Source organism: Stenella coeruleoalba (genome assembly GCF_951394435.1).
Source record: "Stenella coeruleoalba genome assembly, chromosome: 13".
NCBI classification, from domain to species: domain Eukaryota; kingdom Metazoa; phylum Chordata; class Mammalia; order Artiodactyla; family Delphinidae; genus Stenella; species Stenella coeruleoalba.
The window spans coordinates 47542022-47567459 of NC_137159.1; the positions used below are offsets into that span (position 1 = coordinate 47542022).

At 34.7% G+C, this 25438-nt stretch overlaps 1 protein-coding gene across 2 annotated transcripts in view; it reads right to left on the minus strand.

The window, feature by feature from the left end:
• Positions 1–25438, minus strand: part of LOC307195882 (uncharacterized protein) — a gene marked incomplete at its 5' end in the record, with an annotated part of 490066 nt that overhangs the window by 390859 nt on the left and 73769 nt on the right. For both annotated transcript variants that reach the window (XR_013830982.1, XR_013830983.1), the window contains one exon: positions 14362–14427. The remainder of the gene's footprint in view (positions 1–14361; positions 14428–25438) is intronic.

Sequence of the window (25438 nt, forward strand, 5' to 3'; positions counted from 1 at the left end):
CTACCCTCCATTTGCTCACTCTATAGCATTATTTCTCTTATAACTCAAGCAATGGCAGGCACAGGCCTCTCAACTACTCTTTCTTCTTCCCCATATAGTTCCCTCCTTAACTTCCTTTGGATCCTGGCTCGGAGGTCACCTTTTCAATGAGGCCTCACTTGACCACCCTATGTAAAGTTAAAACTACCCTTCCCAAACACTCCTTATCCGTCATCACTGCTTTATTTTTCTCCAAGGCAGGCATCACCTTAAAATACACTATATTTTGAGTTTAATGTTTAATATCTGTTATCTCAATAGAAAGTAAGTCCTACAAAAGCCAGGATTTTAGTCTGTTTTGTTCACTGTATGCTTTTCCTAGAATCCTACCTAACATGTAGTAGTTTTTAAAAAAATTACTACTATTTTTGTATGTATATACATATGTAAATATATATATATGTAAATGAATACCCCCAAAAGAAACAACAATAAAATTATTTGACGTGAAGCTATCTCATTGGTCTCCAATTCTATTGTACATATTTACATTTTTGGTATTGCCTTCATGTTCCTTAGTATTTTTGCACCTTTGTGCATCAGTAAATAGGCATCCTTAGGAGAGGATTCTAGTAATCTTATGGCCCTCTCTCTGACCTGCTACCAAAATGAGCATTAAAGGATTCAACTCTGTCAAAGTCTCTTTTACTTAATTAGTTATCAAATAATTTTGGAGAGAGCTAAATTGTTTAACATTTAAAATTTTTTTCAGATCATTTTTTCTTTTCTCTTGTTTTAAAAATTTCTACTTTCCGTGGTGCTGGCTATTAATCATCTTAGGTTTGCTGGCAGGAGACTATTTGGTTCCTTTATAGAATATATCTTATGTTTCCTCTTATATTTTTCCACTGCTTTGGGATTTTACTTTTCTTTTTTCTCCCATGTGTATGTGTATATGTTCCTTTAACAGGAGAAGAAACGGTTTTCAGTCACTAGAGTGAGCCAAAGTGAGCAAAATCAGCTTCTGGTGCCTTCTCCTAGCTTGAGACTAGGCTAGCTTGTTGAAATTTCATTTAGGGGAAAATATCCCTCCTTCTGTTTGTTTCCACCATCGTGTGTGTGTGTGTGTGTGTGTGTGTGTGTGTGTGTGTGTGTGTGTGTGTGTGTGTGTGTGTGTAAGGGTGTATGAGTGGGGGAGGATGCAGGTATTAACCAGAGAAGAATTGTTTTCGGCACAAGTCTTGTTCCCAGAACAAACATTATTAGCAAACTGTTTCTCCTTAAGTCACCAAAGAATTTCTAATGTAGTTTCCAAAACTAATTGACTTGATGAGATCTGATTATTTTTCAAGATGCACCAGATTTCTAGTCCTTACCATCTGCTCAGCAAATTGGTAGCAAGTAAAAATATAGTTGTGAAGATGAATACAAATACTGATTAATTAACCTCCAGTCAAGTGCTTTGAGACCTTATGACTTCTTCCTATTCTTAGATCTAAAGCCATAGCCCTTTAGTACATGGTTGTCATCAGAGAGTTGAAATTCTGTACTCTTTCCTGATCCAAAAAGGGTGTAAGAGAGTTTCAATGGAAAGGGTAATTTAAGCTTAATATTCCTACTAGATTTACTGGAAGAACCTAGAAAATAATTCAGTTTCACACAGTTCTATAATTAGGATGATAGGAAAATCCTTTCTATTCCACAAAGAACTGTCATCTCATTCCTTCATATTTTTCTTTATCAGAACCAAAATTATGTAACTGAAAGAACTGAAAATGTGACAAAAATACACTGACCCTTCTTAATACTGAGTGAACTTATTAATTAATTAATTTACTTAGTTATTGTCTTGGGAATAGGAAAGAAATCATCAGCTATGCACAGTGGTGACCAAATATCTGGGTTATTTGATAAAGTAAAGAGACATTTCATTTGCTCCTGTTTTGTAAAATAGGTCAGCTCTTGGCTTGAAGATGGCTGCCTTCTCGCTGTATTCTCAGATTTTTTTTTTTCTCTGTGTTCATGCAGCCCTGTCTCTTGGTGTATCCAAATTTCCTCTTATAAGTACACCAGTCAGATTTGATTAGAAGCCACCCTAAAAGGCCTCATTTTAACTTTAAAGGCCCTATCACCAAACGCAGTACATCGTGAGGTACTAGTGTCTAGGACTTCAAAATAAGAGTTTGGGGAGGGTGGTACACAATTCAGCACATTAGACTACCCAAGACATGCTGAGTTTCTCATTTTGAAACCAGACTAGAAGAGATAATTTAATTTTTGAAGAATGCTAAAGCAATGGAGTTGTTTTTTGTATTAGTTTTAAATATTAAATTCCCATAAAAATAAAAATGTTAAAGTGTACAGAAGAACTTAGAATTTGGAGAGGAGGGACATGATTTGAACCAACTGCCCATGCTTTTCCATATGTTAATGCTTCTGTCATTAGTGATTCAAAATTTGGAGGGTGACCTGTATCACCTAAGAAGCGTTCTATATAACTCCTCTTTATTAAAAAAAAAAAAAAGAAATTTTTGTACCTAACTTTTAACTGCTCCCATAGGCAGCATATTCATGCAGTGATATCATGGTCACCTAAATATTAATTTCTACATTTGCTGTTCCTTCTGTAAGGGAGTTCTGTAAGTATATGACTTAGCTAATTATTAGATGAGGGATAGAGGATGCCTCCTGATCTTTAAATATATTTTGCTTTAGCCTATAACTAATAAGGGTAGGGCAATAAAGATAAACTAACTGCCAAAAGATTTACATTTTAGTCTGCTTTTCTTATTGATCAATCACCATTGTGAAAGGAAATTCAAAATGGAGTTATTATTGCTAAGAGATCTCTCTAAAATGGAGCCAGGAGGCCATTGAGGAAGTGTGATTTATGTACCTCTTAGTCAGGATGGAATCTGAATGTTGACCACTTCTTGTTTTAACATAGGCATCCAGAACATCTGTCCAATGTTCCAGAAACTCAAGATACTTATTGGACCCTTACCCTAAAATAACACCTGACAGTCTATCCCTTAAGGACAAATATTTCTTTTCTTGATCAGGGTCAATCATATTTCTTAAACAACCTTGAGGCTTTTGCCTCTAACTCTTTCTCTTCCCCAGAAGATTCTTTCTGTTTTACCTGAATCTGTGTCTCCCGAATTGCAATTCTTAAAACCCCAAATAAAGCTCTTTGTACTTTGCAGCCTTGATACTAATTATTGTTTGACAATATCCAATCACTGTTCGCTTAATATAGATATCTCTGAGTTCATATACTTGTCTAGATTATATTTATTTCCATAATACAGACGGCAGATGCATTTATCATATTAGAATAAACATTCATAGCAATTAATTTTTCTGAAATACCCTTCCCACCTTGGCCTCCCTGTTGTCCTTCCTTACTTCTGTTTGTCCTTTAGGACTTGATTCAGGCCTCTTCTCCTTGGGGATGTCTATCCAAGACATAAGTTAATAAATTCTGTTTCGGTTAGTTTTTTAATAAACAAAGTATATTGGGAAGCTCACGGAGTTTTAAACACCCTTATTTCTAGATCTTTCACAGGGGAAAAAAAGTATCATATAAACTTTCTTGACCCTGGCCTCAACAAATTGGATGAGGAATATTCACCATTGCTATGAGTTAGCCTGCAGAAGGACTGCTTAATGTGAGATTTCTATATGAAATGCTCACTGATTCATCCAATCAGCTCATTAATTAAGGAATTATGAATATTAAACCCACAGGAAAAACAACAGAAATAAAAAGCAGGAAAAGGTCAAGCAGGGCTTCCCTGGTGGTGCAGTGGTTGAGAGTCCGCCTGCCGATGCAGGGGACGCGGGTTCGTGCCCCGGTCCGGGAAGATCCCACGTGCCGCAGAGCGGCTAGGCCCGTGAGCCACGGCTGCTGAGCCTGCGCATCCGGAGCCTGTGCTCCGCAGCGGGAGAGGCCACAACAGTGAGAGGCCCACGTACCGCTAAAAAAAAAAAAAGGGCAAGCAGAGAAAAGTCTAATGGTAAAAGTAGAGAGATGGATATCAAATAAGAAATATGGAACAATCAGGGAAAACCTGAGAATGAAGAAAATCCACTTTTCAGGGAAAAAAATTGCATTCTTATATTGCAAGCTGAAGGAGCTTTAGTAGTAGAGAAAAAATACTTAAATGCAAGAGTGAGGATATTACCAAGCATTACAATACAATGGAATAGACTCAAAGTAGTTGAGATAGAAAAGATAAAGAATATAGAAAATTGTATGATGGTCCACTGTAATGGGTAAATAAAAACTTTTAGTACCATTATTATGGGAAGTGACTTGAACTCACCTTTGAAGCTGGATTCAGAGCTTTTCCTTGGAAGGTACTAATTTCATTTTAGGAGATTATCATAAGACAAATTCCAGTCTTTAGCAACTGTGGCTCTTAAAGCAATTGCTTTTGTTTCTCAAGTGTGGAACAAGTACTTTTGTGTATAAACACTAAACTATGAAAAAAGGAAACTGTTTTCAAAGAATAATTGAATAATAGAAAGAATCAACAATTTTTAATATCAGTGTTAAATTTCCATGACATTGTTGCTTATTCTAATGCAATCATCATGAAAGATCATATCAGTACTATCTCCACATGTTTAAATATATAAATTAAATAAGTATAAAAGTAAACTGCTATTTTGGTTCAATCTCACTTCAGATGACTCAGCACCTGGAGAGGAGGAGCAGATGTAAAAGCCTCTTTTACATCTTTCCCAAAGATCCCAACACAGTTGAATGAGACTATTTCTTCTTAGGATTCATGTAGATGATTCCTTCATCTTGTCATGGAAGGAGGAATTGGGAACCTTAAATATTATTTTAATTATATTTTTATTATTTGGTAATATTATTTCCACAAAATCATAAAAACATCTCCTTAAAACACTTTTTTGATCAACCATAACATGAATCAATATGGAAATGGTTCAATAATGGTGTAGAGTAGAATACTAGGTATAAGACAGCTCTCTCAGGATTGGGATGAAAAGCTCAATGAAAAAGACGCAATACTGCAAATCAATAAAATATGATCTCATTAATAAAAATATTTCCCACTTGTTATAGTACTTCATTGAGAAGAAAGTGAAAACACTTTAGGATAAAATAGTAAACTTTCTGAAGTAGACCCACCAAACTCTTAGTAGAGTACAGAAAGATGACATGGGATAGTACAGAAAGAATGAAAGTTGACACTTAAAAAAAACATATCATTTAAAATGAAGAAGAATATGTGAATTGGTTATGTAATTAAAAATTTTTAAGTATACTTTGAATCTTGTAATTATTCCCTTCTCCTTTTGCAGCAACTCCTCAGTAATTTAGGTATCATCATCTCTCACCTGATCTATTGCAATGTTTTCTATCAATACATGGGTGTTCTGCCTCTATATGTTCTCCTTTCAGAAATATCTTCTACAGTGCTGTGCTCATTTTGTTTCTTCTTCCTGGATTGCTTTACCAAGTCTCCCACCCTTAGCATGGAACCGATTTTCTTTGGCACCTGTTAAACTGATGATGTTCATCTTTCATGATCCTATTCAAATGTGTTGCCTGATACTTCCCCCGCCCACAGCACAAAATCCATCCCTTCATTCTACTTTCGTTGCACTTTGTACATGTATTCATTGCAGCATTTATTCAAGATGATCCATTTATCTTTTTCTATCAAACTAAAATATGAGCTTTACAGGGAGAGTGAGTCGTGATTTATTCATCTTTTGATGCCTAACACTTAAATGAGATTAGTCATTATAAATATTTGCTAGCTGGATGAACAGACAGGTGGATGGATGAATGAATAAAAGATTGATAACCAGCTCTTGCTTAGTAAGAGAGTGACTACATCAGAGTTGAGACACATTGGGAGAAACACTGAGATCAAACTATCGCTATCCCTCTCTGTAAATAAATTATATCATGTAATGCAAATTATAAAATACAGAGCAAAGAAGACTGATCTAATGTCATTGAGTGTAAGACATTATGACAAGAACTGGAAACACAGGACTGTGGTTGCTTGCTTAAGAGACTCTTCTTACTTATATACAGTATTATAGTTTTTTAATAGACAAAGAATGTGTATTGTAACTGAAGAGAGTAAAAGTATTTAGACATTTCAGAAGGCCTATGAAGTGTCTCAAATTGGGAAAGGATTATGCATTTTGCCAAATTATAACATTTTAGATTTTGAAAGGGCTTAGTAAGTTATCTAGTCAAATTCTCACATATTAAAGTATAAAGGTAAACATCGCTAATGGCTACATTTGTTGACTCTGGTTCAATTCTCAGCTCTACCACTAAATATCTGAATGACACTGGCAAGTTATTTTACTTTGCTCTGCCTTATTTCTTTTTCTAATCTATGCTATTGATAGAACTTGCCTCGTTGGGATGTTGTAAGGATTATGATAAGTTAGGTTGTAAATACCAAATGAGTGTTTGCAATTTTAATTACTTATGAGCAATCTGATATTTATAAATGTTGAATGAATTTTTTCAAAATAATTAAATGTTAGAGTCTTAGGTAGGAATGTAAGTTATTTCCTGAGCTTTTGCCCAGTGATATTTTTGTGTAAATTTGTGATTTTTCTCCTTCCTCTTAGGTATGCAGTTATAAAACTTTATTTTTGAACTAAAGAACCATGATTGCCATTAAAAAGTAGTTTTACAAATAAGATATAATTGGATCCCCAAATTTTATTTCTTATTAGTGATTTGTTCTCATACCCATTTTATAGCTGTAAGAATCAAAGACCATAAGCAATCAAATAACTAATGCCAGGAGTAAGAACATTAGAATTACTTTTGCAAAAAAAAAAAAAAAAAAAAGAATTACTTCTTCAAGCACAGCCCGTATTAAGAGAAATGTTTTTTCATAAATCTTATTTTTGAGAATTTTTTATTAACAATGCTTTCTCCCTTTGTGTCTTGAATATATTAGTGATAACAGGAATACACACACACGCACAGAATTCTAAGATCTTTGAAATTATTGTGTCCAAAATTTTAAATGTTACATATAAAATAAATTCCTATGCTATGAAGACCACTGCAAATACAGTAGAAGCAAAGAAGCCAGCTTGAAGAGCACTGGAATGTTTAATAAGTCCAGCTGTCCTTCAACCAAATTGCAAGAGAATCTCCTAAAATCAATATAAAACAAATCATATGGAAGAAATCAAAACTCCTAAATGATCCAGGCCAAGTTTAAAATCACCAAATATATTGTATTCTTATTTGTGTCGAAGGATACTTACTTGGGTAAGTTGAGTTAGCACATAAATTGTTAATAAATTAATTGGAATCAAAATACTTCTGAGTTTCCAGCCATAAAAAGAAACGAGAGTTATTGGTAGTGAGGTGGATGGATCTAGAGACTGTCATACAGAGTGAAGAAAGTCAGAAAGAGAAAAAAAAAATACCGTATGCTAACACTTATATATGGAATCTAAAAAAAAAAAAAGAAAAAAAATGGTTCTGAAGAACCTAGGGCCAGGACAGGAATAAAGACACAGATGTAGAGAATGGACTTGAGGACGTGGGGAGGGGGAAGGGTAAGCTGGGACAAAGTGAGAGAGTGGCATGGACTTATATATACTACCAAATGTAAAATAGCTAGTGGGAAGCAGCCTCATAGTACAGGGAGATCAGCTCAGTGCTTTGTGACCACCTAGAGGGGTGGGATAGGGAGGGTGAGAGGGAGACCCAAGAGGGAGGAGATATGGGGATATATTTATATGTATAGCTGATTCACTTTGTTATAAAGCAGAAACTAACACACCATTGTAAAGCAATTATACTCCAATAAAGATGTTTAAAAAAATATTTCTGAGTTTCCATCAGCTTAGATGCTTTCAGAGGAACAGCCATAATTTTTTTTAATTCTACATATAAAACAGCAATTGAATATTGTTATTTATGGTACAGTTAAAAGGCATATAATGTAGAGTAGTTCCATGTGAGTGTACCTAGGAGATATACCTTACTCACTTCCCTTGGAAGCACTCTGAATCCTCATAATACCGTTCTATATTTAAAAGATATAGAACTAGACTTGGAATTAAGACATGGGTTTAAACATATACTCTACCATACAATAGCTATGTCAATTTAAACATGTCTCAATCTCATTTCTTCATCTATATAATGGGCAAAATATATGAGACCTATATACCGAGGAAATTTGCTGTGAAGGTCAAGAAATAAGTGCTTTGAGAAACTGGGTACAGTATTAGCTATTAGTATTAACACCTCCTCACCTAAAATTATGCTTGGCATTACTGAGTTAGAAAAGAAATATTAAGTCTCTTAGAAATATCTAGTTCTTATGTGTAACCTGAGTGTATCCCAGTTAAATGAGGATACCTTTACAATGGTATAAGAATCTTATTCTCTTGGGTTATCCATAAGCTCTGACTGTGCTTTAGGGGGACCCCATGGGTGGTGTCTCATATGATCATGAACAAGTTTGAACATGTTCTTCTATGTTAACTGCTCTTCATGATGCCCTACCATTGCCTCTACTGCCAAAACCCTCTATTGTAAATGCTGATGAGGTTATTTACTCCTCTTGCTTTAAAGCCAAGGATCCTTGAGGTATTCCAAACATTACTGAGCTTGCCACAAGAATTTGGAGAATGCCCCTTTCCCTAACATGCTCCCATAGTTTGTCATATTGGTCTCAAATCACCATGGACACTATTCAGAATCTCAAAAAGTAGCTCATAAAGCAAGTAGTGGCTTCTTCCAGAAGCTGAAATCTTTTGGTGTTCCAAATTAAGAGGGAAGATAGAAACAGTTGCCATGCCATTCTATGATCATCTTCCTTTTCTTGCATTCCCAGTTACCTCTACCCTAAAATAAATGCACATGAAAGATACATGTCAGAAGGAAGTCCTGAGATGAAATTAGTATGCGTTGGGTTTATTAAATAAATGTTCCAAGCAGAAAATTTTAAGAGTGTAAGGGAACCAAGAGAAAAAAAGAGAAGAAGCCCAGTAAAGTTTTGATTTCAGTTAAAGCCTCATTCTGATCCCTTATAATAGCTCTAGGGTATAAATTGTGCCTCAGTGTCTGTCATGGTTAGAAACAAGGGAGGAGGGTTTTCATGATCCTGCAGCAGTCAGTTATTGATTAAGGGCTGCCTTGCCATGATGTAAACTCCAAGGAACTGCTGAGTATGTGGGCACATTGGCTCCAATATTTGCAGGGTAGTGTTCCCCGGCTGTACGATGTTAGAAGAAAAAACACACAGAAACTAGGGAAGGGGCATTTACAGGGTTCATTGCATCCTTTTACAGGCCAAGGAAATTAAAGTTCCTATGTATGCAATTCACTTAAACACATGCTTGTGAAAAGGAGTGCCGCTCAACCCCACTTGAACTGAAACTACAGCTTTGCCTCTGATAGACAAGATTCAAGAAACATAACTATACTTCGATTTATGGAAAATTTCTATAGACATTACACTATTGGATTTTTAAATTATTGTTGTTGGCTAATAAAAGTTTCCTGGGATAGACTGGTACCCAAGTTATTCTAGAAAATACAGTGAATGACACATGCATCCATCTAAATTTCCTTGTCTAGCTTTCCTTCCATATTTGCTTACTTTACAAGATAAATGTTCCCAATAGTATACTAAAAAATAGATTTCTACTTATCATATTCCCAGAGTGATTATTATGTGGATATATTTCATGTTTCACCATTTATTTTCAGTGAAAATAAATCATAGTATCTGAGAACACTTAGTGCTAAATAGTCTGGAATTCTCTTCAATTCCTGGGGATTATTGAGGCATTACTAAAAGGCACTATTGAATGGCTAACAGGCAATGTGTTGGCCTTGAGCGATCAAGTTTCATTCACTTATGACTTGCTCTAGATGCTGATATCAGGTAAAATAAATGTTCATGGCTAACCGTTAAACATAATCATTTAATTTAATAGAATGACAATTTTTTTAGTTTAAGTTACATAGCGCTGCTTGACTGGCTGAATCAGCCTTTTATGAATTAAGTACTGATCAAGGCCTTACATTTTGTGATTTAAATTATCTCATTAACTTCTCATGATCTTTAGGTAAGACTTTATTTTGAAAATAAAGTGTGCTTAATTTTTTTTAAGATTTTTTTATGTGGACCATTTTTAAACTCTTTATTGAATTTGTGACAATGTTGCTTCTGTTTTATGTTTTGTTTTTTGTGGGGTTTTTTGGCCATGAGGCATGTGGGACCTTAGCTCCCCGATTGAACCCACACCCCCTGCATTGGAGGGTGAAGTCTTAACCACTGGACCACCAGGGAAGTCCCAAAGTATGCTTAATATTTTGTTCATTTTAACCTGTGTTTTTTTAAATAAGGGGTATAAAGTCTATTTCATGCAGAATGTAAAGCATCCTCTTGCATTTAGCGATTTCATGCCTACTTCCCAGATATGCAATCCAACATTCAACAAGCAACATCTTAACATGCTAAGTGATATTCTAAGCACTAATAGATTCTGAAGAATAGTGGAGTGGAGAAGACTATAGAGCTGGAGAGCACATCACTGTTTTAATCAAAAAGACATTCCTTTCAATTTGTGGCATCCTGTTAGAGAAAGTAGTGTACCATTCTGAAGTCCTGAAACACTAACATGAGGGAAATATTTGGTCAATAGAAAATACAAGTTGTTTTTATTTCTATCATTTGGGAGGTTGGTTACAATTCTCATCTTTGGAGAGGTGGCCCTTTGTAGGTGGTATCCTACATGTCCCAGGAGCACACTCTCCTTCGGTCAGCAGAGCTATATGCTCGAAGGGTGCTCCCTATGTGGGATATGTGGGTCTTTCTGTTGTGGCAGGCTGACTACTGTGGCTGGCCCTGGTCCACATGCTTGCCAGGTCCTGCCTTGTGTGAAGGCTGCCAGCTGCTAATGAGTAGGGCCAGGTTCAGGGTGGGTGGTGGAGGGGCTGGGGGTCCTGGATCTAGTATCAGCATGCTGGTGGTTGGAGCCAGTTCCTGACATGACTGGCTGTGGGGTCTGTGGTGTCCCAAAGTTAGTGTCAGCCCACTGGTTAGTGATGCAGGATCCAGGGGTAGATGGCTGTGGGGTCCAAGGTGTCTCAGAACTGGTATTGGCCTGCTGGTGGGTGGGGTCCCAGGACTGAGGTCGGCTGCTGGTTGGTGGGTCTGAGATCCAAGTGGTCTCAGGCTAGTGTTGGCTCAATGGTAGGTGGAACGAGGTCCCAAATTTTCTAGCTGCAGTACCCTGGGGGCATTGGAGCTTGTGTCTTGGCCCACTTGTGGGTGGGGCTGGTTCCTGACACAGCTGGCTACAAAATCCAGGGTATCCCAAAGGTGGTGACAGCCCTCTGGTGGGTGGGGCAAGATCCCAGGGTGGCTGGCTGAGAGAAATAAACTTACGAAAGAAGAACAAACCTGGAGGTATCACGTTCCCCAATTTCAAACTATACTACAAAGCTAAAGTCATCAAACAATACGGTACTGGCACAAAAACAGACACACAGATCAATGGAACAGAAGAGATAGCCCAGAAATGAACCCACACTTATATGGGCATATATCTACAAATCAACAAAGGAGGAAAGAATGTAAAATGGGGTAAAGACAGCCTCTTTAATAAATGGTGTGGGAATACTTGACAGCTACATGCAAAAGGATCAAACTGGATATTCCCTCACATCATGCACAATAACCAATTCAAAATGGATTAAAGATTTAAATATAAGACCTGGAACCATAAAACTTCTAGAAGAAAATATAAGCAGTAAGCTTTCTGACATTAATTTTAATCTTTTTTCTTTTTTTTGGATATGTCTTCTCAGGCAAGGGAGACAAAAACAAAAATAAACAAATGGGACCTAATCACACTAAAAAGCTTTTGCCCAGCAAAGGAAACTATCAACAAAATTAAAAGGCCACCTACTGAAAGGGAGAAGATATTTGCAAACAGTATATCTGGAAAGGGGTTAATATACAAATTATGCAAAGAACTCACAAAGCAGAAAAACAAACAACCTGATTAAAAAAAGGGCAGATACCTGAATAGGCATTTTCCCAAAGAAGACATACAGATGGACAACAGGCACACAAAACGATGTTCAACATCACTAATCATCAGGGAAATGGAAATCAAGACCACAATGAGGTAACACCTCACACCTGTCAGAATGGTTATTACCAAAAAAGACAACAAATAAGTGTTGGCAAGGGTGTGGAGAAAAGGGAACCCTTGTGCACTCTGGTGAGAATGTAAATTAATGTAGCCACTATGGAAAACAGTATGGTGAGTCCCCGTAAAAATTAAAAATAGAACTACCACATGACCTAGCCTGGGGATTTACATGAAGAAAACAAAAACATTAATTAGAAAGATATATGCACCCCGATGTTCATTGCAGCATTATTTTAAACAGCCAAGATATGGAAGCAACCTTAGTGCCCATCAATAGATGTATGGAAAAAGAAGACGTGGAGTGTGTGTGTGTGTATGTGTGTGTGTGTGTGCATGCATACACACATATATATATATACACACAATGTAAATCTTGCCATTTACAACAACATGGATGGATCTAGAAGGTATTATTCCAAGTGAAATAAGTCAGACAAAGACAAATACTGTATGATTTCACTTATATGTGGAATCCAAAAGACAAAATAAATGAACAAGCTTAATAAAACAAAAAGCAGGATTATAGATACAGAGAAAAAAAAAAACAGATGGTTGCCACAGGCGTTGGGTGTGGGAGAAGTAAAGAAATAGGTAAGGGAGATTAAGAGGTACAAACTTCTAGTTGCAAAGTAAGTGCGTCAAGAGTATGAAATATACAGTGTGGGGAATATAGTCAATAACTATAACATTTTTGTATGATGACAGATTGTAACTAGACTTACCATGGTGATCATTTTGAAATGTATAGAAATATCAAATCACTGTGTCGTGTAAAAGTTGCTTACATAACGTTGTAGGTCAATTATAAATATAATTTAATACTGGTGTATGTTATATATAAAACTTATTAAGAGAGTAAGTCCTAAGAGTTCTCGTCACAGGGAAATTTTTTCTATTTCTTTAATTTTTACCTATATGGGATGACAGATGTTCACTAAACTTACTGTGATAATCATTTCATGATGTATATGAGTCAAATTATTATGATATACACCTTAAACTTCCTCAGTGCTGTATGCCAATTATATCTCAATAAAACTGGAAGAAAAAAAAAAAGAAAGAAGTTGGCTTTTAATAGATTGTCCTTAAAAATCTCTAGAATATCCAGTTGGAAATAGCCAGTTGGAAGTTATTGGCAAAGTATACTCAATGGATTGAAAAATTACCCATGGAAATAGAGATGTAGTAGTGATCCTCAAATACGATCATAGTATAAAGGACACAAAAGAAGAGTGAGAGAGAAGAAATAGCTCTGGACAAACATCTTAGGGAATCAAAATATTATAAAATAGATAGAAAAAAAAAAACAAGCTATACACATGAAAAGAGAAACTAGAGTCAATAAAAACTAGGAAGTGCCATCATGGTGGAAGCCTAGTTCTAGCATCTCTAAGAACTAGGAAGTGTCATGATGGTAGAAGTCACAATAGAGAAAAGTGTTACATGGAGGATGCATTCAACTGTCTGTCTGGTGAAGCCTAGTCTCCTTAATGTTTATGGGCAAATGCTGAAAGGCATCAGTTGCTATAGCTCTTTTTTTTTTTTTTCCTTCAACAGGATAAAAATTGCAGGTGATTCATCATGCCTCTACTAGCAATATTCTCTTTACTCTCCCCCGACCCATTTCCCTTCTCTTCTGCTAATAATAGTGTTTATAAGAAGTTACTGAAATTTGAAGAACCTTATACTGTTTTATTGGAGGGAAGGATGCTATATTTTGTTTCTTAAATGAGAATAATGAAAATTTCCATTTGACCACAATGCAATAAAAAAATGATTCAATAAAATACATTACTGTACTGTCAATATGTATCAGGAACTACTTTGACACTGGGATACAGAGGTGAAGAAGATATTTTAACTATAACATTGGATGTAAAGAGAATATGGAGAACTGAATGAGATAAATGAGGAGAAGTAAATGAGGAGGGCAGAATTATTGTCATGTACCTAGACATTGTAATTTTCTTTTTCTCCAGGATTCCTAAAGGACTCAGCTACAAAGTAAGGAGTTAGATCCTGTCACCCAGGAATAGACTAGAAGTAAAAAAAATAATAATATATTTCACTACTCAAGCATGCCTTAGTGCTAGAAAGAGATGGCTGATAGTCCAAAATGGAGAAAGATATGCCCCCAACGGAGAAAACTGAAGTGTTAAAAATTACCTTGAATATCCTCTCTAATAGTATCTCTGAGAGTGGCTTGGAGCAGCTGGGTAAAGTGGAAAATCACTGTTAAAAAAAAAAAAAGCTTATGCTATGGAGCTCTATAAACATAACAATAAACAAGACCATTATCATCATGGAGCATAATTCAAAGCAGTGCATTCTAATCCCATATTGTGGTGGTTTGTAAAAACAGTGTTTGTTTTTTTTTTTTTTTCAAATACAGTCATGGGGATAATAAGAATTAGGTTGGGTGGCATTTTTTTCTGGAGCTCAGCTTTTCCTTTTATATATTTTTAGGCTCATACATCTGTTTCTGTGAGTTTTTAGACTCCTAAATTTTGATAATATGACATACTGAGGATTAGAAATCAAGACTTTGATTCTTTCAGAATGAAAAATAGTATTATTTCTAGGTAAAAATACATTTTATGTGTATATATAGAAAAATTACAATAATACAAAATGAAACAATTTATGGACTTCTTTCTATATAGTTTACTTCTTTCTTATTGGAGGGCAACTTCATAAGGTTCATAAAGGCCGACTTATAGCATCTCTACTCAGTATGCCTTGTTTCTTTCTAGGTCAATGTTATCTCTAGATTACCTGTCCTTGTGGATATTAATTAAATTTCTATTTTTCATAAACTGTACATAAGACTAAATGTCTTCACTATGCCTTCCTTTGACCATATCTTACTAAAATAATTTATATCTCAATACTTTAAACATTCATGAGAATCTTTATCCAAGGCTTGTAGGAAAAGGGGGTTACTATGTGTATATGTTTTAATGATTACTTGAGATTAAGAAATAAAAAATGAAACATCATCCTTTTACCTAAATATCTGAATTTAGTATAGCTTACCAGTCAGATATTACCTAAGAGTGCTACTTGTTGGATCAAATATTTTCACAGAGTAGCTTGGAGACCCAAGATATACTTTTTTCTGATAGCTAACCTGCGCCCCTTTTAAATCCAGCCCTGTTCTCTAACATATTTATTTGAGTTCATGAGTATAAGAAACAGACACTTTAAGAGAGGATGGATTCTTAAATAATCAACAAAGATCTGGGGAAATGAGAGTAATGCTTGTTACCATTTATCTTTTTTGTGTGTATGTCAGAATGAATCTTTTTGTCGTGGCTGTCAAGGATCTATGATTTGGTCTCTGCCATCTCTCCTGGACTTTATCTTCTACTGTGTTCCCACTAACTTAATTCTTTACCAACACTGGTTTTCTTACTAGTCCTTGATCACAGCAAAGTGGACCCTACCTCATAACATTTGCAAACATTCTTTCATGTTCCTGAAATTGTTTCCTTCCATTAGCTTCATGGCTTGCTTACTCATTTCCTATATCTCTGACCATATATCACCTTAGTCTCCCAATATAAATAGAAAACCCCTCACCTCTGGGCTCTCTATTTTTAAGTGCATATTTTTTATTCCTCTTAGTAGCATCTAACATGGCATTTGATTTTTCTGCATCTCCACCCAAAGCCACAACAATGTAAGCTCTGTGAAAGCATGAAATTTTGTTTTGTCTATTGATGTATTCCTTGCACCCCAAACGCTGTTTAACCCATAGTGAATGCTCAATATTAGGTTAGAATATAAATATGAAGACTTTTACTAAGCCAACTCAGAACAATGTGAAATGTCCCAAATAGATTAGGATCTTTTTTTAAGTCAGTGATATCTCTATACTTGTAACTAATTCTATTGTCTCCCACTTTATTTAGATGTTCATTTTCATGGTAAGTTATATATTACTGAATCAAAGACATTTCATTTTCCTAGAATTTTGAGTCGCCATGATTATGTTTAATGTCATTAATGGGCCTAAATTTTTAAAAGTCAATAAGCTTTCTGTCTTTGAGAAAACAAGAGTCACTTGCCACATACCATAGCTAAGTGGGCATCAGCAGCTTTGCTAAGTGTCATGAATTTAGGGCAATAGGGTGTAATATCAGATCAAAGATGAAATTTATAGGCTGGAAATAGTAGGGCAAAGAATAGCTCAATGTTGGTAAAGAAAAGAAACAATTTTTAAATAGGTCAACAAGCACAATGATCATTATGTGATGATTAATTTACTGTATGTATCTCTTACGCTCACCAAATACAGATGAAAAAGTAAAAATCTGAAAGTGGTGGAAGCTGATAGTTTCAATCAATATGGATTATTCACTGATATTTTAATATGTAGATTAAGAATTTTATCCAGACCACTGAAAGCTAAAACTATATATTCCAACCCTGTGCCTAAGTAAGGGCATGTGCCTAAATTCTGCCAATGGGACAAAGAGTGGTGTTATATGTAAATTCCAAAAATTGTTCTTAAAGCACAGTTAACCTTATTTTTGTCCTTTCTTCCTTTCTGTTTTCCTAAGAAAAGAACATGCTGGTTGAGCTTTGTTTTGTAGCTTTGGATCCTAGAGTATGTTGGTTTCCAATTTAATTCCTCTAAGCTAAAAATTCATCATTTTGCCTGCTCTAAGAAAATGGATTGATTTATTTTCAATATATTTTTTTTCTTTTTTCAATTGGCTCAATATTAAGCTTTGTTAGTAGAGTGCTGGAAACAACATTGCAGGAGGAAAGAGCTTGCAACTTATTCCAGAATTCTTCTTCAGGCTCCTGCAGAACACAGCTTCCCTAATGCTGAGTTCCTGCAGTGTGAGCAACAGCTCCAGGCTTAGGCTTCCACAGTGCTTGTGGCTTCTCCAGGGCCTGGCCAGTGCAGTGCATAGCATCCAGCACCACCCAAAGGCTATCAGGTTCCCTGGAACCTTCTTCAGGCAGTTTTGTAGCTGAGTGCCTTTGATGAGACACCTCCTGTGAACACATTTCTCTACCACCCTAGAGGGCAGAATTCTGGCAAGTTCCAGAGAGCATATTTTCCAGCAAGTTTTGTCAGTGCAGCACCATAGCAACTTTGATTCTGAGCTATGAACTTGCTCTCTTCAACAAGACCTGGATCACATCCTTGATTGAGGGCAGGTAGATGAGGTAGAGTCTTACTTGGGTGCCTTATCTCAGCCCTAGTGAAGTGGCTATATCATATATCTGCTATTATATTAAACATATATTACATCTGCTATTCTGCTATTCCTTAGAGCCATCTCAATTTTTACTAACCCATATGTTATAATTCGAATCCTGTTATAATTAATACTTTTTTGCATTAAACTTTCCCTATTTTGATTATAGTATGGTTTCCTTCTCCATACTGGACTCAGTCTGACACATAAGGTAAACATCATGTGCTAAGGAAGGCACAGCAATAAGATAACCTGAAACCATGGAGGGTCGTGTCAGCCCTGGACTAACTTCCAGACTTCTTTCACATGAAGAGGAATAAAGAACTCTTTAAAACTACTGTGATTTTTGGTTTTTCAGCACCTGAATTTTCATCCTACATATTTAAGTAGCTAAACTAATCTTACTTCCCACGCAGCACCAAATACACCTTTTCAAGATTTTTGGATAGTAGAATACAGAGTCTTAGACACCTAGTAGTTGCTCGGTAGTTAGTTGTTGAATAAATGAGTTACATAGCTCATAATAAGAATACAAACTGTTAGTGAACTCTTAATAAAATCAGCATCATAAATAAAAGGAGCCCAGTATTATGTAGAAAACACCAAATAATAGAACAAAATAATCTGTTAGCTCTGAATACTGAAGAAAATGATAGGTGAACTGTAAGAAAAAATTGTCTAATTGAAAGATTAGAGTCTCAGATTCTTTAAACCCCCTTGAAAATATTTAGGATTAACAAGATAAATATGAATGTAAAGAGAAAAACCTGAGGCATCCTACATCCCACCTTCCTCTTAGTAGCCCTTCTTTTACTGGCATTAGCTCCACTAATGTTAAAACTATCAGCTTCTTAAGGATAAATATTAGAGGCTATGATTTGTGGTAAGCATAGATACTTTCATTCCTTAATCATTTTTCTGTGGAATCATTTTCTGTGGAATCTATGGAGATAATTACGACATGATCACTACTCCTCAGGACTTCCTGCTATAGGGGAGGAGTTGCATATTAAAATGACTTTGATATAATAGAAATGAAAATTACTATAATACAGAAAGAAGGTTGTTTGTAAATGGAAGAGATAAAGAAACTGAATGCAACTGAAAGGAGTGGGGAATTTCTCTTAAGTTACAAGATTTAAGTTAAATCTTAACTGTATGAAGGGTTTGAAAAGTCAGAAAGAGAAAAATAAATCATTCCACATAATGCCACTAAATTAAACAACGTATGGAGCTCAGAATATTCAAGAACTTTTCAGATTATGGTACAGAGAATCATTTGTTTAGAGTTGTCTGGATGGGACCTAAGAAATAAAAATGTAATGACAGGTTGTAGCAAATGGAGGAACACTTTAAGTGCCAGGTGGTGAAAAGACAAGAAAAAAATTTCAGCAAGTGTAAGGAAAGGGTAAAAAAATTATTTCAAGAAGGCCGTACAGAAAGGAATGTGTAGGAGAGACTGGAGATATGAGAGAGTGGAAGCAAAGAGACCAATTATTGAAGTCACTGTAGTCATCAAGAGCAGAGTGCTTACAGTCTGGACTTTGAAAATGGGATCCAAAAAAGAAATGAACAAATGATGTTTTGCAGGGAACATCAGTAGAATTTTGTAGCTGATTTAATTCTAGTTGCTAGATAAGGAGAGGCTAATGTTGACTGTGAGAACTTGAAATTATACAAAATGTCTGTATATACATAAAAATCTGCACACACATTATTATAGTTCTTTTTCTCTGCTTCTGAAATGGAGTAAATAGAAATGTTTTGAGTTTTTATACTCCAGAATAATTTTAATATTGTAGGAATTATTTTTCTTTAGCAGCCTGGTAGAATTCACCCACAATGCCATTTCAGATTAGTGTACATTTAGGAGAGTGAAAATTTAATTTCTACTACTGTTTGTAGAATTCATGTCTCTATTTATGAATAAAAATCATGAATTTTATTAAAAACTTCAACTTGTTGAAAATTATGTATAATATTCTATTATATTGTATGTTGTTTATAGCTATCATTTGGTTTTGGTTTTGTTTTTTTCCTTAGACATATTGTATCTTTACATTTCTCTAAGCTATTTATCTTTTAAAGAATGTATATTTGTGGGGCTTTTATTAAAATAATTTAATAAAAAGCCAACCTTTAGTAATTGTTAATTTTTTATTTTATTTCATTGTCATCAGGGATATGGTATATAAAATTCTTATTTTTTAATTTATTTTTTATCTCCATGCATTTGTGTGAATATTTCATGCAATTAAAATAGGAGATACATTCCCTATTTTTATGATGATAGATTCTTATTTTTTTCTTTCACTTTTATTGATATATAACTGACATACAGCACTGTATAAGTTTAAGGTGTACAGCATGATTTGACTTATAACATCATGAAGTGATTACCATGATAAATTTAGTGAATATCCATCATGTCATATAGATACAAAATAAAAGAAAGTTTCCTTATGATGAGAACTCTTAGGATTTATTCTCTTAAGAACTTTCATATATAATATAGCAGTGCTAATTATATTTATCCTATTATACATTACATCCCTAGTACTTATTTATCTTATAACTGGAGGTTTGTACCTTTTGGTGATCTTCATCCAATTCCCCCCTCCCCTCATACCCCACATCTGATAACCAAAAAGCTGACCTCTTTTTCTATGAGAGAAAAAGAGTATGTTTGTTTGTTTGTTTGTTGTTTTTGTTTTTAAAGTATAACTGATCTACAACACTATATAGTTCCTGGTGCACAACACAGTGTTTTGATATTTCTATACATTTCAAAATGATCACCACAATAAATCTAGTTACCATCTGTCATCATAATGATATTACATTATTAGTAAGTCCCCTACATACAAATGAGTTCCATTCCAAAAATGTGTTCGTAAGTCCAATTTGTTCCTAAGTCCAACAAAGATAGCCTAGGTACCCAACTAACACAATCGGCTATATTGTACTCTACTGTAATAGGTTTATAATACTTTTCATACAAATGATACATAAAAAAACAAACACAAAAAATAAAGAAAACATTTTAAATCTTACAGTACAGTGCCCTGAAAAGCACAGTAGTAACAGTACAACAGCTGGCATACAAGGGCTGGCACTGAGTGAACAGGCAAGAAGAGTTACTGACTGGAGGAGCGAGAGAAGATGGGAGATGGTAGAGCTGAAGGATCATCAGCAATAGGAGATGGAGGGCAAGCTGCAATTTCACCCACACCTGACGTTGATGGAACACACATTTGCATCTTTGAAAGTTTGCAACTTGAAGGTTCGTATATAGGGGACTTACTGTATTATCTATTTTCCCCACGTTGTACATTTCATGCCTGTGACTCATTTATTTTGCAAAAACTTCTAAGAGGTAAGAAGTTTTTACCTCAATCTCCCTCACTTATTTCTCTCATCTTCCTACCTGCCCTCCCCTCTGGCAACCATCTGTTTCTTCCCTGAATCTATGACTCTGTTTCTGTCTTGTTATGTTTGTTCATTTGTTTTGTTTTTCAGATTCCACATATAAGTGAAATCATACAGTATTTGTCTTTCTCTGTCTGACTTATTTCACTTAGCATAATACCCTCTAGATTGATCCATGTTGTCACAAATGACAAGATTTCATTCTTTTTTATGTCTTAGTAATATTCCATGGTATGTATGTATGTGAGTGTGTATATATATACATATGTATATGTATATATCCCACACCTTCTTTATCCATTCATCTATCAATGGGCACTTAGGTTGCTTCATATTGTGGCTGTTGGAAAGAATGCTGCAATTAAGATATGGTTGCATATATTTTTTTGAATTAGTGTTTTCATTTTCTTCAGATAAATACCCAGGAGTGAAATTGCTGGATCATATGGTAGTTTAATTTTTAATTTTTTGAGGAACCTCCATACTGCTTTCTGTAGTGCAGTACGAATTTATGTTCCCACCAACATTACATGAGGGTTCCCTTTTCTCCACACCCTGGGCAACATTTATTTGTTGTCTTTTTGATAACAGCCATTCTGACAGGTGTGAGGTGATATCTCATTGTGGTTTTTATTTGCATTTCCAAATGATAAGTGATTTTGAGCATCTTTTCATGTGTCTCTTAGCCACCTGCATGTCTTCTTTGGAAAAATGTCTATTCAGATCCTCTGTTCATTTATTAATTGAGTTGTTTTTTTGATGTTGAGTTGCATTATTTCCTTGTATATTTTGGATATTAAACCCATATTGGATATGACATTTGCAAATATCTTCACCCATTCAGTAGGTGGTCTTTTTGCTTTGTTAATGCTTTCCTTCACTGTGCAGAAGCTTTTTAGTTTGATGAGGTTCCATTTATTTTTGCTTTTGTCTCCCTTGACTGAGGAGGTAAATCCAAATAAATATTGTTAAGAACCAATATCAAAGAGCATACTGCCTATGTTTTATTCTAGAAGTTTTATAGCTTCAGGTCTTATATTTAAATCTTTAATCCATTTAGATTTTATTTTTGTACATGGTATGAGAAAGTAGCAAAGTATGATTCTTTTTCATGTAGCTGTCCAGTATTCCCAACAACATTTACTAAAGAGGCTGTCTTTCTCCACTGTATGCCCTTGCCTCCTTTGTTGTAAATCAATTGCCCATTTAAGTGTGGGTTCATTTCTGGGCTAACTATTCTGTTCCATTGATCTATGTGTCTGTTTTTGTGCCAGTACCATACTGTTTTGATGACTGTAGTTTTGTAGTATAGTTTGAAATCAGGGCATGTGACACCTCCAGTTTTGTTCTTTCTTAAGATTGTTTTGGCTATTAGGGTCTTTCATGTTTCCATACAGATTTTAGGTTTATTTGTTCTCATTATGTGAAAAATGGCATTGGTATTTTGATAGGAATTGCATTGAATCTGTAGATTGTCTTTGGGAGTACGGTCATTTTAACAATATTAATTCCTCCAATCAGTTTCTTTGTGTTGTCTTCAATTTCTTTCATCTGTGTCTTATAGTTTTCCAAATACATGTCTTTTATCTCCTTAGTTAGTTTTATTCTTAGGTATTTTATTTTATTTTTTTGATAAAACTTTAAATGGGATTGTTTTCTTAATTTCCACATCTGATAGTTCATTGTTATTGTATAGAAAAGCAACAGATTTCTGTGTATTAATTTTGCATCTTGAGTCTTTACTGAATTCCTTAATTAGTTCTAAGAGTTTTTTGCTGGAGTCCATAGGGTTTTCTATGTATAATATCTTGACATCTGCAGTTACAGTTTTGCTTCTTCCTTTCCAATTTGTATGCCTTTTTATCTTGTCTGATTGCTGTGACTAGGACTTCCAATACTATGGCTGAAGAAAAGTGGCAAAGTGGGCATCCTTGTCTTGTTCCTGATCTTAGAGGAAGTGATCTCATTTTTTCACTATTGACATGATATTAGATGTGGATTTGTCATGGCCTTTATTATGTTGAGGTATGTTCCCTCTACACTCACTTTGTTGAGAGTTTTTATCATTAATGGATATTGAATTTCATCAAATGATTTTTCTGCATCTACTTAGATGATAACATGATTTTTGTCCTTCCTTTTGTTAATGTGGTGTATCACACTGATTGAATACAGATGCTAAACCATCCTTGTATCCCTGAATTATTATGTCAGGCATTTATTCTAAACATATAAAGAAGAACTAACACCTATCTTTCTCAAATTATTCCAAAAATCTGAAGAGGACAGAGCACTCCCAAATTAATTCTATGAGGTCAGCATCACCCCGATACCAAAAACAGACAAAGAGACTACAAAAAAAGAAAATTACAGGCTAATATCTCTGATGAATATAGATGGAAAAATCCTCAACAAAATATTTCCAATCTGAATCCAACAATATATAAAAATGATCATAAATCATGATCAAATTGGATTTATTCCAGGGAAACAAGGATGGTTCACTATTTGCAAATCAATCAGTGTGTTGCACCACATTAACAAAAGGAAGGATAAAAATCACATGATCACCTCAGCAGATGCTGAAAAAGAATTTAACAAAATTCAAAATCCATTCATGATAAAAACTCTCATCAAAGTGGGTATAGCAGGAACATATCTCAACATAATAAAGGCCATTTATGACAACCTCACAGCCAACATCACACTCAAAACTGGAAAGATGAAAGCCTCTCCTCTAAATTCAGGAACAAGACAAAGATGCCCACTCTCACCACTTCTATTTAACATAGTATTGGAAATCCTAGAAACAGCAATCAGACAGGAAAAATAAATAAAAGGCATCCAAATTGGAAGGGAAGAAATAAAACTGTCATTATTTGCAAATGACATGATACTTTTTATAGAAAACCCTGAAGTTCCCAACAAAAACTATTACAACTAATAAATGAATTCAGAAAAGTTGCAGGATACAGGATTAATATACAGAAATCTGTTGCTTTTCTTTACAATAATACTAAACTATCAGAAAGAGAAATTTTTTTAAATCCTGTTTAAAATCACATCAAAAAGAATAAAATACATAGGAATAAACTTATTCAAGGAGGTGAAAGACTTTTACTCTGAAAACTGTAAAACACTGGTGAATGAAAGTGAAGATGATACAAAGAAATGGAAAAATTCTTGGATTGGAAGAATTAATATTAAAATGGCCATACTACCCAAAGCAATCTACATATTAAATGCAACCCCTATCAAAATACCCAATGATATTTTTCACAGAACTAGAACACATAATCCTAAAATTTATATGGAACTACAAAAGACCCAAGTAGCCAAAGCAAGTTGAGAAAAAAAGAACAAAAATGGAGTTATCATTCTTCCTGAGTTCAGACTATACTACAAACTACAGTAATTAAAACAGTATGGTACTACACACAAACAGATGCATAGATCAATGGAACAGAATAGAAAGCCCAGAAACAAAGCTATGCACTTATGGTCAATTAATCTTTGACAAAGGAAGGAAGAATATACAATAGGGAAAAGGCAGTCTCTTCAATAAGTGGTGCTGGGAAACTGTATAGCTACATGTGAAAGATTGAAATTAAAAGTTTCTCACACTATATACAAAAATAAACTCAAAATGGATTTAGAGACTTAAATGTAAGACCAGAAATCATAAAATCCTAGAAGAAAACATAGGCAGAACACTCTTTGACATAAATTGTACCAACATTTTTTTGGACCTGTCTCCTCATGCAGCAGAGACAAAAGCAAAAAATAAACAAATGGGACCTAATTAAAGGCTTTAAAAGCTTTTAGTTTCAAGGTTGAAAGCTTTCATAGCAAAGAAAACCATTAGCAAAATGAAAAGACAACCTACAAAATGGTAGAAAATATTTGCAAATAATATGACCAGTAAGGAGTTAATATCTAAAATATATAAACAGCTCATACAACTCAAATTCAAAAACAAACAAACTTCTCAATCAAAAAATGAGCAGAAGACTTGAATAGACATTTTTCAAATAATACACACAGATGGCTAACAGACACATGAAAAGATGCCCAATATCACTGTTAGGGAAATGCAGATCAAAACAACGAGATCTGCACCTCTCAGAATGCTTATCATCAAAAAGTCTACAAATAATAATGTTGACAAGGATGTGGAGAAAAGGAAACCATAGTACACTGTTGGTGGGAATGTTAATTTTTGCAGCCAGTATGGAAAACAGTATGGAGCTTTCTCAAAACGCTAAAAATAGAAGTACCATATGATCCAGCAATTCAATTCCTGGATATATATGCAAAGAAAACAAAGATTTGAAAAGATACATGCACTCCAATACATGTAACAATAATGTTCAGAGCAGTATTATCTATAATAGCCAAGATATGGAAGCAACCGAAATGTACATCAATAGATGAATGGATAAAGAAGATATGGTATAAATATACAATGAAATATTATTCATTCATAAAACAGAATGAAATTTTGCCATTTGCCATAACATGAATGGACCTGGAGTGTTTTATGGTTAGCAAAATAAGTCAGATACAAAAAGACAAATACCATATGTTATTACTTACAT